The sequence below is a fragment of the Lithobates pipiens genome, unplaced genomic scaffold (genome assembly GCF_037356315.1).
Source record: "Lithobates pipiens isolate NorthernLeopardFrog02 unplaced genomic scaffold, aLitPip1_a1.2 Scaffold_18, whole genome shotgun sequence".
Taxonomy (NCBI): Eukaryota; Metazoa; Chordata; class Amphibia; order Anura; family Ranidae; genus Lithobates; species Lithobates pipiens.
Genome location: NW_027507758.1, coordinates 417824072 through 417840267, shown reverse-complemented (window position 1 = coordinate 417840267; position 16196 = coordinate 417824072). Strand labels below are relative to the sequence as shown.

At 40.3% G+C, this 16196-nt stretch overlaps 1 protein-coding gene across 1 annotated transcript in view; it reads left to right on the top strand.

Moving 5' to 3' along the window:
* Window positions 1–2404: 2404 nt before the first annotated feature.
* The window catches only part of SAMD7 (sterile alpha motif domain containing 7), a 120374-nt gene continuing 106582 nt past the window's right edge, over window positions 2405–16196 (top strand). Inside the window, exon 1 of the mRNA XM_077488008.1 lies at window positions 2405–2484. The gene's annotated coding sequence lies outside the window, so the exon portion shown is untranslated. The remainder of the gene's footprint in view (window positions 2485–16196) is intronic.

Sequence of the window (16196 nt, the reverse complement as noted above, 5' to 3'; positions counted from 1 at the left end):
CATATTTTTGGGGACTATTAAGGATTTATCTGTATATTTATCCTGTGCTGTATTATAGGTGTAATAATGAGGCATTTATAAGTATTTTTGCATATTTAGTTTGCACTTTATTATATAGGTACTAATGAGGCCTATATAAGTATATTGTTGTACATTGATAATTTGTTTGAGTTTACAGCAATCCTTTTTGCATATAATTTTCTCCGCACATTATTTATTATTATTTTTGCATAATCTGCACATGATGAAGCACTTTAGATGTATGTTTGCACACATATAGCAATTTTTGCACAGTATACTTGATGCAATTATTTTGCGTATTTTGCACAGTAGTTAACATCGCCTGGTGTATGTCTGTGAGGAAGGTACATTATATTTAAGCAATTGTAGATGCATAAGGAGTACCTATACCTTGAGCAGTAAATCAATAGAAAATTAATTTGAGCGCACCATCATTTATAACATTATTAGAGTGACAGAACACTTATATGATCACAGCCTAATCATTCAGGTTTTCTCTATTTTTTATCCCTACATATTTATCATATCAGCGCTAAGGCCTCTCATAATTTATATTCAGAGTACTTTGCCTCAGCGTCCCGTGATCATGGGGCCTTAGTCTGCTTGTCTTAAAACTGTTTGTGGGCTTTTTTGTGCATCATCTTTAGAAAATGCTTCCTTCTGGGATGACAGCCATACAGACCAATTTGATGCAGTGTGCCGCGTATTGTCTGAGCACTGACAGGCTGACCCCCCCTCCCCCACCCCTTTAACGTCTGCAGCAACGCTGGCAGCACTCATACGTCTATTTCCTAAAGACAACCTCTGGATATGATGCTGAGCATGTGCACTCAACTTCTTTGGTCAACCATGGTGAGGCCTGTTTTGAGAGGAACCTGTCCTTATAAACCGATGTATGGTCTTGGCCACCATTCTGCAGCTCAGTTTCAGGGTCTTGGCAATCTTCTTATAGCCTAGGTCATCTTTATGTAGCGCAACAATTATTATTTTTAGATCCTCAGAGAGTTCTTTGCCATGAGGTTTCATGTTGAACTTCCAGTGACCAATATGAGAGAGTGAGAGCGATGACACCAAATTTAACACATCCGCTGTCCATTTACACCTGAGACCTTGTAACACTAACGAGTCACATGACACCGGGGAGGGAAAATGGCTAATTGGGCCCAATTTGGACATTTTCACTTAGAGGTGTACTCACTTTTGTTTCCAGTGGTTTAGACATTAATGGCTGTGTGTTGAGTTATTTTGAGGGGACAGAAAATGTACAGTTATACAAGCTATACAATCGCTACTTTACATTGTAGCAAAGTGTAATTTCTTCAGTGTTGTCACATCAAAAGATATAATAAAATATTTACAAAAATGTGGGGGGTGTATATAGATAGATAGATAGATCTAATATATATAGATCTATCTATCTATCTATCTATCTATCTATCTATCTATCTATCTATCTATCTGGATAGATAGATATAGATAGATCTATCTATCTAATATATATAGATCTATCTATCTATCTATCTATCTATCTAATATAGATAGATATATAGATAGAATATCTATCTATATATATATATATATATATATATATATAGATAGATAGATAGATAGATAGATAGATAGATAGATAGATAGATAGATAGATAGATAGATAGATAGATAGAATATCTATCTATCTATATAATATATATATATATATATATATATATATATATATATATACACACACACATATACACACAAGACATCTATATACTGTATATTCTCATTGGTCAGATTGAGAGTGGTACAGAATGTCCTTTTGCATGTCACAGCTGGAGTGGTACATTAAAACATAATGTTATTGTATAGACTTGGAGTCAGCAGCCAACCAATATGTGCACATTTTTATATAAACTGGGTTATTAATACATTTTTTCTCTGGTTAATGTGGATGTAAGCAATCTTTTACTGGGCCACCTGGAACTGAATAATGTGATTTTCACCTGGCTACAGAGGTTAATGGCGGCTCATTTTGCACAATGTACTGTCTCCCATTTCCATTTATAAACATTATGATATTTGTTAATAATCTGCTGACATAAGTTGTCCTTATATATTGGTAGAAAACCTCTGCCAAGCCAACTCTCTAAATTTACAGGAATATAATAACCGTAGCTATTATCTAATGGGGGGTAGGTTAGGGAATTTAGCTCTATGGGCATCTAATTTATAATAGAGCATATCATTGGTTCTCCTAACAATAAAACAACAGCTATGTGAGTATAGTGGTACTCCAATATATTACTCCAGTACCCTAACCTGGAAGCTGGTTTCTGACTGTTAATCCCAATATGACAAATGTTTTAATCTGCTCATGTACATGTGATCCAGAGAGTGGACTCAACAGTCTCATGAAAGAGCAATCACAGAGGAGCAGCTATAACTTGTGTCTCACTCTCGTTGAAGGAGTCCCATGATAATGTAAGTAATAAAAAATCCCTTCATTCTTCATCACAGTCTGTCAAGGAAAAATGTCAAAACATTTGCCTTCATGTAGAATTAGTCTGACTTGTTATTATTTGCTTTTTGCTTGTCAGTAGAAATTAAAGTATCCAGAACTACAGGCTAGCTATACTTTTTATTTAGTTTATTTATTTACTAATTCATTTTATTGTGTATGGGTCCACTGTATATCACTGCTAAAATGTAGGTGATTCCTAGAAACAAGTGTTGATAATAACATAATTGTTTTGTTTTTTTGTTTTTTTGGGGGAAAACTATAGACTAATAAATAATTCCAATTTTCTGTAAATACAAATATTTGGTTTACTTCTTTGTTTGCAGATAATTTTCTAAAAAAAAAAGTCTTTAAAGTGTTATATCATATATGATTGTATATTATAATATATACTGTGCATATTTCAATATTTTTTTTATGTTGGCAATATATGTTTTTGCTACTTTGCTCTTCTGTTGGAGATCTTATTTTCACAGCAGCTCTCTCTGACACACTCTGCTTAAAGGGTTTGTAAACCTAAGAACAGCTTGCCTGTCTTTACTATAGATGTAGTGGCTGTGTTCATTTTCTTTTTTTGTTAAGCTAAACTAAATTTTCTGCAAGTACAAAAAATGCGACCCCACCTCCTGTGTAATTGAGGCTCCATTCACACCTGGACGTTCTGGATCGCAGGCGGAAAGGCAGAGATTCCACCTACGATTCCCGAAAAACGCATTTGCAATGGCCTTATTTCTTAACGGCACCACAAACGTGGTGTGATTTTCTGTGATTGTTGAGCAACAAATTGTGGTACAATAGCGGCAAAAATTGCAACCACAAAAACGCTGCTGGCTCTGTGCCAAGATTTGGTACATGAGCTTCTTTTTGAGCATTTTTGGAGTGGAGGTAGACCCATTAAAATTAATGGTGCCCCTTCAAAAACGCTCAAGTAAAAAACAAAAAAAAATAGCTAAAAAAAACGAGCAGCTGCAGCTATCGCTGAAAATCGCTCAGGTGTGATTGGTGCCTAATGCCCCATACACACGTTTGGACATTCCGACCACAAAATCCATCCTTCAATTTCGGACGAAACTTGTGTTGCATACACATGGTCGCACAAAGTTGTCGGAATTTCCAATCGTTCTGAACGAGGTGACGTCAAACACGTACGTTGGGAACGGGCCAGTAGCCAATAGCTTTCATCTCTTAGTTTATTCTGAGCACTTTGTCTGTCGGAATTGTCTACACACAATTGGAATTTATGCGATCGGATTTTGTTGTCGGAAAATTTTAAATCCTGCTCTCAAACTTTGTGCGTCGGAAGAGCTGACGGAAAAAGTCAGATGGAGCCCACACATGGTTGGATTTTCCGACAACATGACCCGATCACACATTTTCTGTCAGAAAATCCGACCGTGTGTATGGGGCACAAGAGTTAGGCTAGAAAGAAGCATTTGTAGTCCAATTTAGAAGAGAAACCTAGGGTGACAATACAGTCTAGGATAGGAAGTGTGTTACTGGCAGGATCACCAGCTAAAGAAAAGGTAGAAACCCCCCCCCAGAAAAAGGAAAATTACGCTGTCATTGCATTTAAAGTGTTATTAAACTGTAAATTTTTCATAACAATTATAGCAGCTTACCTAGCTCGTCTGCTGTTTTTTTTTTTTTCTTTAAAAGATTCTCTTTTTCTCTTCATTGAGCTGGTCATAAGTTTGCTGCAGCACGTTTCCTTTTCTTGTGTGGTACCATTCCTTTGCATGGTCCACTGCAGCCATTCTTATTATGGGTGTGCTCCTGGTAGAGAGACAAGCTGTCCTTGGGTACTACCTGTGCATGTTGATGTAGTGAGGAGTAACACAGGGTATGAATGGGCGGTAGTGCTTGGTGCTTCAAATCATGCAACATGAAGTTGCAAGGGAGGAGTCAGGGAATGATCTGTTCTCATACCATGGTGCGCTCCTTGACCAGAAGTTCAGGCAAGCAACGCCGAACAAGCCGAAAAGGTATGCTAATAAATTCAGCTGATTGTTAGTCACTCTGTACTTTTTTTAGGTTAAGATGTATTTTGCTTTAGTACTACTTCAAAGACTGATAAGTTGCAATATATTACATCTTTTCTTTGGGGTTTTAGATATGCTTTCATTTTATATTATAATAATGGGCAGTAGAGTACAATCTGCAATTGCTCAATTCCCTGCTCCTATGGCCCTATTTAAAGCTAGTATATACACATGAGCACACATACACACTTCTGAAACAAAACTGCTTTTGTGCATGTGACCACAAAAATGATTACAAATATTTTTAAATTGAACCTATCAAAATATGAGGCTGCGACTATTTAAACCTGAAATGCTTACTAATCCAAGTATACATATAAAAATATCTAGGCCAATGTAAGTATGGAATAAAGATCATACCTGGTTTAGCTTTAATTATTCAATCATGTGCAGATAAGATAAGCAAACAGGGATTTTCTTTTTACATGATTGGAGTAAGTAAAGTGAATTTATTGTTTTAACCTTCTCAAATTCTTTAGTAAATAAGGCTTGTACTATTATATCGCTATAGTGTATTGTACCCCATTCTCAGCTGTTTTTTAATTTAGGAGGGGTTAAAGAGTTTGTTAACCCCCCCCCCCCCAAAAAAAAAACCCTGTTCCTTTAGGGCATTTTATACAACACAGTGCTTGTGCTGTGTCATTTGGCCCCCTGTAACACCTGTAATACCTGGCTGATACTGCTTGGCTATACGCCCCCTCCCCTGTACGCTGACTCCGATATATCAGGGCTGCTGAGCTCTGACACAGTAGTTATCCATACATGCCTCCGTCATCCGCAGCCTGCTATCTGTCTCCTCTGTGCTCTCCCCCTCCCCTCTCTGTCTGTCAGCTTGTGACAGTGCCTGCCCCCTCAACTCCTGTTGCTCAAATAACTTTCACATCTTCATACCATCCCCTCTGTGTTCTTTTCTGTGTGCCCCTGTGTGAGTGATTTATAAAAAAAGCCTGCTATACTTAATTTCAGAGCTCCTCTCTGTGATCACATGATCGGCTGTCTCTCTCTCTCCTTTCCTCTCCCGAGTGATGTCAGTGAGGGAATCCTGGCCCCACCTGCTGCATCTATCAGATGGGAAGAGAAGAAAGCCAGCCGATCATGTGATTGCAAAGAAAAGCTGTGAAATGAGGTACAGCAGGCTTTTTTATATATCACTCACACAGGGGCACACAGGATTAGAAAAGAAGGGGTGGTATGATGATGTGAAAGTGGCTTAACAACCACTTTAAGCTTTACTAAAATTGGAGAGTGCAAAATCTGGTGCAGCTCGCAAAGAAACCAATCAGCTTTTCACGTTTTAGTGTCAACGTTTAATAGCTCAAGTAGACGTTAGAAGCTGATTGGCTACCATGCAGAGCTGCATCAGATTTTGCACTCTTTTAGTAAATCAACATCATTGCTTTAAGTTATAATTACTGGGTAGCCTACAGTATACATAGGAAAATGCATTACCATAGCACTTGCTCCCAATCCTTCTTTGAATCATTTAGATGTTCATTGGCATGGCTGTACATGGCTGTACGCTGTGTTTGGAGGAAGAAAATGCTGACTATGACCCTAATAACACCCTAATAACAACTACAGTCAAGCACAGAGGTGGAACATGTTTTGGGGCTGTTTCTCTGCTAAAGGTACAGACCGACTTTGCCGTATTGAGGGGCCAATGGATGGGGCCATGTATTGTAAAATCTTGGATAAGAATCTTCTTCCCTCAGCCAGAACACTGAAGATGGGTCATGGATGGGTCTTTCAGCATGACAATGACCCAAAACATACTGCCAAGGCAACAAAGGAGTAGCTCAAGAAGAAGCACATTAAGGTCATGGAGTAGCCTAGTCAGTCTCCCGACCTTAGTTCTATAGAAGATTTATGGAGGGAGATAAAAACTTTGAGTTGCCAAGCGATAGCCAAGAAACCTTAAGGATTTAGAAAAGATCTGTAAAAAGGAGTGGACCAAAATTTCTCCTGAAATGCATGCAAACCTGGTCCCTAACTACAATAAATCTTACCTCTGTGCTTGCCAACAAGGGTTTCTCCACCAAGTACTAAGTCATGTTTTTCTTGGGGATCAAATACTTATTTTACTCACTGAACTATAACTTAATTTATAACATATGTATCGTGTTTTTTTCGGGATTTTTGGTTGATATTCTGTATCTATCATTTAAAATACACCTATGATGACAAATATAGACCCTTCCTTTCTTTGTAAGTGGGGAAACTTACAAAATTTGCAGGGGGTCAAATAATTATTTTCCTCACTATAGTACCACAAATATGCATGTTTGCAAGAATGTATGGACATTTGAGACTTTTGTGTTAATATTTTAATTTCTTCACATTGAGTTAATAATAATAATAATATAATACTGGATGTATATAGCACCAACAATTTGCACAGCACTTTGCATTGAGTTGTTTGTTTAACCAGATTTATTAGGGTATTAGCATATTATACGGTTAACATATTATAAGGTATAAGTTATAATATGTGTACTGAGCGGCACCTATTCATATATATTTTTTTGCAGTTGATATATTTATGGGAACACAATCGGTGTGGGCGGTAGTACTGCCACTAGTCTGTTATTTAGGAATATTTGAATTCAGAGTGTTTTCTGACACATAGGGGGTTATTTACTAAAGGCAAATCCACTTTGCACTACAAGTGCACTTGAAAGTGCAGTCGCTGTAGATCTGAGGGGGACATGTAAGGAAAATAAAAAACATTATTTTAGCTTGCACATGACTGGATGAAAAAATCAGCAGAGCTTCCCCTCATTTCAGATCTTCCCCTCAGATCTACATCGAGTGCACTTGTAGTGCAGAGTGGATTTGCCTTTTGTAAATAACCCCCATTGACTTTTTTATTGTATTATAGCTCCACTGAAGTTTATGTGGTTTTGCCTTGTGTATATTTGGCGGTAGGTGTTTTGTGGTCTCTTGTCCTTAGTGACTGCGCTGATGATTTCTCCTGTTTCATATAAAATGTACTCCAAATGTATGTAACTTTTTTTTTTTTTCTTATCATTGTTACATAAACAGCAGAAACATAAATAGCTTGAAAAAAAAAAACCTGCTGCTCTGTATATCTCCCCTACTGAGTTTTAGCATTCTTAACAATGTTTCATTTATTGCTTACTGCTGTAACAAATGTAGATTCACACAGGAGTGACAGGTGATGTAAGAAGACATGTTGGCTGTGTCTGCTGCCTGTCACTTTCTGTTAAGGAATAATAACAGATTTTAGCTGTGAGTGAGATCTTTGGCTTCTGGCAACAAAGGTTCGCTGAGGCTAAGTCTGTGAAAGAAGAGATTAATGTTCTCATCCCTGCCAAATACTAAACAACACAGGGTTTACAAACCGGGATCTGAAAAGACTCAGGTGTTCCCAAACTAATGCTGAACAGATGGTCTGACATATCATAGAATGCACCGATCAACCAATATATCAGAGCAGGGAATGTATAACACTGTATTCATTTCTCCCAGCATAATAGTGAAACAACAAAAAGCATAGCTAGAGTCATTTTAGCCTAAGCACCCTAAATCACACCTAAGGTAGGACAAATGAGTTGTAGATATGACTATGGAGCTCTGGTTCAGACTCTTCCACTGCCCCCGCCTTACTGACCTATCCAGGACCATGCATATTACATGGAGGAGGCAAAGTAAGGGGTTTTACAGGCCTAGAACTTGGCGTAGATGTTTTTTTTTTTACATATCACGCACACCTATGTTCAGGGGCTCTTAAAGTGTAAGTAACCATAAAGAAAATTGTAGTGCCCCCCCCAAGACAGAAAAAAACACACAGAGGACTTTATAGGCAACTATAATAATAAAAAAAAAAAAAATATATATATATATATATATATATATAAAATTACAAGATTTTTTTATTAAAGAAATCTTAAAAATATAGGTGCATACATCACCATATATGGTATAGATAAAAACAAACGTACATTTGATACAATTAGATTTGTTTATCTCCTGTAATATTACTGACGCGTTTCATCGGGGGCCTTTGTTTAAGAAGATACCAAGAACAATAACAACCTGTAATAAAACATAGCAAAGAGTTGAGCACATGAACATCAGAGGACAAAAAAAATCATTAACCGATCAACTGAATACTGTATTACAAAACTGCCAGTACTGATTAATTACTGAAGTACTGAAGATTAATTAGTAAACTCTCATAAAATAAAGATATATAAAATAAGAAAACTGTGGCTAAACCAGAACTGCTACCAATAGTAAGCAATCATAGCCCCTGCTTCATGTTGCAATGGGCAACTGGATAAATACATGATGTCAAGCTATGTACACCTAGTATAGTGTTTCTTTTTGATTGTACATATTGTGCATATATAGAATGGGAGTCAGTTAGGAACGGGCATATGTAAGCTGCACCCCAGTCTTGTTATAGCATCACTCCTTATTTAGTTTAATTCTATAACCATAGAGGCAAATATGCGGATTCAATATTTAACCACTTGACCTTCAGAAGATTTACCCCCCCTTCATGACCAGGCCATTTTTTGCGATACGGCACTGCGTTACTTTAACTGACAATTGTGGTCATGCAACACTGTACCCAAATAAAATTTATGTAATTTTTCCCCACAAATAGAGCTTTCGTTTGGTGGTATTTAATCACCACCACATTTTTTTTTTTGTGCTATAAACAAAAAAAGACTGACATTTTTGAAAAAAAAAAAAAAAAAATGTTTTACTTTTTGTTATAAAACATATCCAATTAAAAAAACATTTAAAAGATCACATTTCTTCCTACACTTAGGCCAATATGTTTTCTGCTACATATTTTTGGAAATTCCAAAATTCCCTCATAATGATAAATTCATCATAGCAAACTTTTGTTATTTTTACGAAACGTTAACGAAACTAAAGGTTAAAAACCCAGGAAGCCAGCACAGCACAGGGATGGTGGGAGCCCCTCATAATGATAAATTCATCATAACTAACTTTCGTTATTTTAACAAAAAGTTTACGAACCTAATGAAAATTGGTATTTCGTACTAATCCGAATTGAATTTCACACACAAATTACAAAATACGTGTTTTTTTTTTCGTACGGAATGAAACGGAACGAAACAAAACAAATTTTTTGACATGTCTAACAGAGGGTCCTGTGATCACTTATAAAAGAAAAAGAAAATAGTATTTATAATGTTTTTATTTATACAGTATATACACAAATGTTTAGTCATGCATTTATATTCTAAACTGAATGGGTTGTTTTACAAGGTGAGGGTTCACATATACTTTTAGGCTGGGTTCACATTGGTGCAATGTTAAACATCACATGCGATGTCTGTGGGTGCGAACTCAGCCATACTGATTGTATTGCTAAATTTGCATCGTATTCACATCAAAATGGTGCGGGACCCTTTTTTTGGTCCGCTCTGCAATCACACTTATACGATCCGATTCCTGCACCATTTGGCAGTTCGCACTGTGATCTGCAAACCGTTCTGGGGTGTCATTACCTTTGCATTGACACCTGCAGCAGTAGGCAGATGCCAGTGTGAACCGCCGGCAGGTGACATGCGATGTGGGAACCAGCACAATTCCAGTGTGATTTCTTGCATCGCATATATGTGAACTGGTACTAAGGCTGAACGCCGGGATGTTTCGCGAACGCGATCTGCGAACGTGCTCAAATGTTCGCGAACCTCAGGTTCGCAGCGGACCCCATTCACTTTAATGGCAGGCGAACCTTAAAACCCTCCAGGTCATATTTTCAGCCACAAAATACTTACTAGCTGTGGACACATAGTCCCACAACATGGACACTGACATACCAGTAGTATTAAGTGAATCTGAGATCGATAACGATAAGCATTCTTTTTTTTATCTGTTAAATTTTGACAATTCAGGAGCGCATAAAGGCCATGGAGGAGAGGCAAGGTCAGGCCAGGCTATGAAGGGGGTGCAGGAGATGATCAGTGCCACAGTCAGGGCAGCGCAGTCCTGTGCCAGTGTCCCAGTGTGCCAACCTGTGCTTGAGCCTCTGACTCCTCCCTCTGCCCGGCCCTTACCCCCACCTATGAAGGCTCCACCTGCGGTGGTCCGGAGGTGCCAGTCCAGTGCTGATCCTCAGCCATGGTGTTGGCATTGCCTGCTGATTGGCTTCTCTGCTTCTATCTCCCTCACTGACACCAGCACTGAGATAGAACACTGACACCAGCACCGCGATAGAGACTGAGCACTGACACCAGCACCGAGATAGAGAGCACTGACATCAGCACCAAGATAGAGAGCACTGACACCGGCACCGAGATAGAGAGCACTGACACCGGCACCGAGATAGAGAGCACAGACACCAGCACCGAGATAGAGAGAGCACAGACACCAGCACCGAGATAGAGAGAGCACAGACACCAGCACCGAGATAGAGAGCATAGACACCAGCACAGAGATAGAGAGCACTGACACCAGCACCATGATAGAGAGCACTGACACCAGCACGGAGATAGAGAGCACTGACACCAGCACCGAGATAGAGAGCACTGACACCAGCACCATGATAGAGAGCACTGACACCAGCACTGAGATAGAGAGCACTGATACCAGCACCATGATAGAGAACACTGACACCAGCACCGAGATAGAGAGCACTGACACCAGCATAATTAGAGATCTCGGAGTAGGCAGCAACAGCGGGGACCAGCCTCCTTGGACTGATCTGGGTACTGTCATCAGACTGCTGAGTGGCGGTTGTTGCTACCTCCTCTTCCTGATCCAATGCCAAGAATGGCTGCGCATCGGAAATGTCTTGTGATGGATTGGAAAATAATTCCTGTGACTCAAGCGGAGAGTATATGGTGGTGGTGGTGGTGTTGGTGGTAGTGTCTTTGGGGGTGCACATAGCAGAGAGTGAAGAAGAGGGTGCAGATCGAGAGGATGATTAGGGTGCAGAAGGGTAAGGCTGAGTAAGCCACTCAACCAAGTCTGGTGCATCCTTTGACGTAATTGAACGCACCTTCTGCAATTTCCCACTTTGGCTCAAGCCTGTTGCTCCTGCCCTACCCCTACCACCCCTGCAGAAGGGCCTGCCTCTTCCTCTGCCTGTCATTTTTTAAATGACCCTGTGACAAAAGTCTCTAGAGAAGTGCAGTATATGTGGAAGAAGGTATATAACACCCCGCTTCAATCTGTCGTTTTGGGGGGCCACTGGTCTATCACACCAGTTATAATACTTTTTTCTAATTGCGTTTGTCACTCTTTGTAGTATCGCTGCAGAACCGCTCAGCAGTCACAATGCTGCACAGTGGAAATGCACTATACTATGCTTTCTATATGTGCAAGTATTTTACTGCACATCAAATAGTACACCTATACCAGTCCTTAAAAGGACGTTTGTGGACCTAATAGTAGCTAGCTAGTGAATTACAGACTGTCTCTGCTCCAAACAGCAAACTCTATCCCTACACTGAGAACAGACAGCTGCAGAATCGGTCAGCACTGCAGTGCACTATAATATGCGTTCTATATTTGAAAGAAAGTATATTATAAGTGTATTACAACCCTATATACTGTACACCTATACCAGTCCTTAAAGGACTTTTGTGGACCTAATATTAATAGCAAGTGATTACAGTGACTGTCCCTGCTCCACACAGCGTCCTTTCCCTACACTGACAAAAGACAGAATGTAAAAGGGCCGCCAGATCAGGTCTATTTAAAAGGTAGGGGGTATGTTCATGTGCTGAAATGTCTCAATTGGCTGTCCTGTACCCCATGATGGATGTGTCATGGGTCAAAGTTCTTCACAATGTAAACGAATATGTCCGCTGCGAACAGCACCATTAGTCCGCCGGTTTGGCGAATCGCGAACGAGCAAAGTTCACCGCGAACCGACCACCGGGTGAACCACAAGGCCATCTCTACTGAACTGTTCCTGCATTTCAAGAGTGGAGGTGTAGATTATTATATTGATCGTTTGTTGTTAGCTCCTATTAAAGCAACCAATCAGATTGCTATAAGTTGGTGCAATAACCCAGTTAAAGAGGAACTGCAGTCTGCTCACATAATTTGTAAAAAAAATATCTTTGCCATTCTGAAGCTTCCCTCCAACCACTTTGCATATCATTTTATATATGCTGTGATTCTGTACTTGCCAAATATGTTGCAGAAAGCTCCCTCCACTGAGTCTGACTGCATCCATTTTAACTGTGGGCAGCTGAAGCTGCTACCTGTTCACTTCATGGATTTACACAGAGGCACATAGAGGCACACCTCCAGCTCTGCAACTCTGATTGGCCCTCTTATGACTCACCCACCTACCTTCCTGGCAAACTCTCACCAGAGTGAGAGAGAGAGCTGTGCATGATGTCATAAGCTTGGGATTTTTACCAGACAAGAAACAGGAAGTGGAATGTATAATGTATTTACTGACAGAAAAACATGTTTTACTATCCAAAGTTAAACCAACAAGGGCAGAAGATTTAATACATGGAAAGGTGAAAAAATGCTCGAAGGTTCTGCATTCTGTGAATGGTGATGAGTCTTTGATAAGACTTCACAAGAATTATGCCAGGGTTATGTGCTATAAATGCTGTTTTAAATTCCTCTTACAAGCCTAAATTTTCAGGGACATAATTTTTTCCCAACTGAGCATCTACATTAGAAAGTACACAAGTACTCTGTTCTATGTTCTGATACATTCACATTACTTATAGTGAAGCTGATAGAATTCAACTTCAGTGATCAAGAACTGGAATCAGAAAATGTCCTCTTCTATCTATCACAGGTTTGTCATACAGTTAAGCCCTGTACACACTGGTCAATATTGGCCAATATCAGCTGGTTCAACAAAAAACGTCCGACATTAAGAACCCTGTGTATGGCAGCCTGTCTAGCTTCTGTCGAAGGGGCATGACTGAAAAACAATTGCCGAATGGCATCAGATCAGCGCTCTAAGCCAATGGCTGTGAGTGCTGGCCAGTGTGTTCTGGCGGGAGATCCTCCTTTCAGAACGCAATAGCAGGGAGATTGCTGTACTACTATCGGATTGTTAGTACAGTGAGCACCTCTCGAGCTCCTCAGTTTTTTTTTTCAGCCCAGTGGGTTGAATTAAAAAAATAAATGAAAGTGTGTACCTAACTTTATTTTGAGTCAGGACAGATTCCTTTGAAAGGGAACCTCACAGACAAAATAAAGCACCTGTGTAAAAAAAACTGCTAATGTCTGATTCCTGGATTATATACTAGAGCAGAGGTAATGATCATAAATATTGGAATTAAATATGTTTTACTGCACTGCCCTGGAAGAAACATGCTGCCTGGGAAATGGAAATGTCATGCAGAGCTTTATTCCACCAGAAATCCAGCAGATGGCAGTATATCTCCATGTCCGAAATAGTTTTTTTAGGCCTACGTGGAATAACAAGTAAATAAGTAGTGTGGCGTCTTCAGGTCCCATTTATATACAGACGTGTTAATGAAAATGAAACAAAACTTTGCTAATCCAACCAGTCATACAGTGAAAGCCTTCATTCTATACCAAACAATAATAAAAAAAAACTCCTGCGGAAGCAAACACCTAACCACCCTCTTATATATTACAGTACTGCTGCTTACACCCTTACAGTATGTCCTCTCACATGTACATAAAATAAAATTGGATATATATCAGTAGGGATGAGCCGAACACCCCCCCCCCCAGGTTCGGTTTGCAGCAGAACATGCAAACAGGCAAAAAATTTGTTCAAACACGCGAATACCGTTAAAGTCTATGGGACACGAACGTGAAAAATCAAAAGGGCTAATATGCAAGTTATCTTCAGAAAAAGTGTTTGGGGACCTGGGTCCTCCCCCAGGGGACATGTATCAATGCAAAAAAAGTTTTAAAAACGGCCGTTTTTTCGGGAGCAGTGATTTTAATAATGCTTAAAGTGAAACAATAAAAAATTGTTTAAATGTCATACCTTGGGGGTGTCTATAGTATGCCTGTAAAATGCCACATTTTTCCTGTGTTTAGAACAGTCCCTGCACAAAATGACATTTCTAAAAGGAAAAAAAGTAATTTAAAACTACTCACAGCTATAATGAATTGTCGGTCCCGCAACACAGATAAAAGTCATTGAAAAAAAACGGCATGGGGTCCCCCAAAAATCCATACCAGGCCCTTTGGGTCTGGTAGGAATATTAAGGGGAACCCCGAACTAAAATTTAAAAATAAACTGCATGAGGGTCCTCCCAAATTCCATACCAGGCCCTTCAGGTCTGGTATGGATATTAAGGGGAAGCCTGCGCCAATTTTTTTAAAGAAAATGGCGTAGGGGTCCCCCTCAAAATCTATACCAGCCCCTTCAGGTCTGGTATGGATTTTAAGGGGAACCCTGTGCCAAAATTTAAAACAAAATGGTGTGGGGGCCCCCCAAAAAGCCGCACCAGACCCTTATCCAAGCTCGCAACCTGGCAGGCCGCAGGAAAAGAGGGGGACGAGGGAGCGCCCCCCCCTGGACCATACCAGGCCACATGCCCTCAACATGGGTAGGGTGCTTAGGGGTAGCCCCCAAAGCACCTTGTCCCCGTGTTGATGGGGACAAGGGCCTCATCCCCACAACCCTTGCCCGGTGGTTGTGGGGGGCTTATCGGGAATCTGGAAGCCCCCTTTACAAGGGGACCCCCAGATGCCGACCCCCCGTTTCAAATAGTAATGGGTACATTGTACCCCTACCATTTCACAAAAAAGTGTCAAAAGTCCTTTATTAAAAAATAAAAATGTCCATTCATCTTCTTCTCTCGCTCCACCATAGGACTGAAAAAAAAAAAACCTGCACGCTGCCACCGATCCGCCTCCATGGGAGGCACCCGCCGTAATGACCATCCTCTCAGGTGACAGTTCTTTTATAACTGAGGGCGGGACCACACAGTGACGTACCCGGGTGACCCCACCCCCCGACACACGGGGACTTCACAATGGCTTCCTTGTGGCCTCAGAGGAGGCTGGTGGCCCATGGAGGCCGATTGGTGGCGGCATGCAGGTTTTTTTGGGGGGGGGGGGTTTCGGTCCGTCAGCAGAGCGAGAGAAAAAGATGAATGGACTTTGTGGGAAATTTTAATTTTTTTGTTTTTAATAAAGAATTTGTCCCAAGATTTTTTAACATTTTGACACTTTTTTGTGAAATGATAGGGGTACATTTGTACCCCGTTACTATTTCAAATGGGGGGCAGGATCTGGGGGTCCCCTTGTTAAAGGGGGCTTCCAGATTCCGATAAGCCCCCCGCCCGCAAACCCCCACAAACACCAGGCAAGGGTTGTGGGGATGAGGCCCTTGTCCCCATCAACATGGGGACAAGGTGCTTAGGGGGGCACCAAAGCACCCTCTCCATGTTGAGGGCATGTGGCCTGGTATGGTTCAGGAGGAGGGGGCACTCTCTCGTCCCCCCCCTCTATTCCTCCAGCCCGCCAGGTTGCGTGCTCAGATAAGGGACTAATTTAATTTTGGCGCGGGGTTCTGTTATAGATTTTGAGGGGGACCCCTACGCCATTTATTTAAAAAAAAATGATTTAAAAACTGTTCTAAACACGGGAAAAATGTCCCACTTTACAGGAATACTATAAACACCCCCCAGGTATGAAATTTAAAGGAATATTTCACTTTT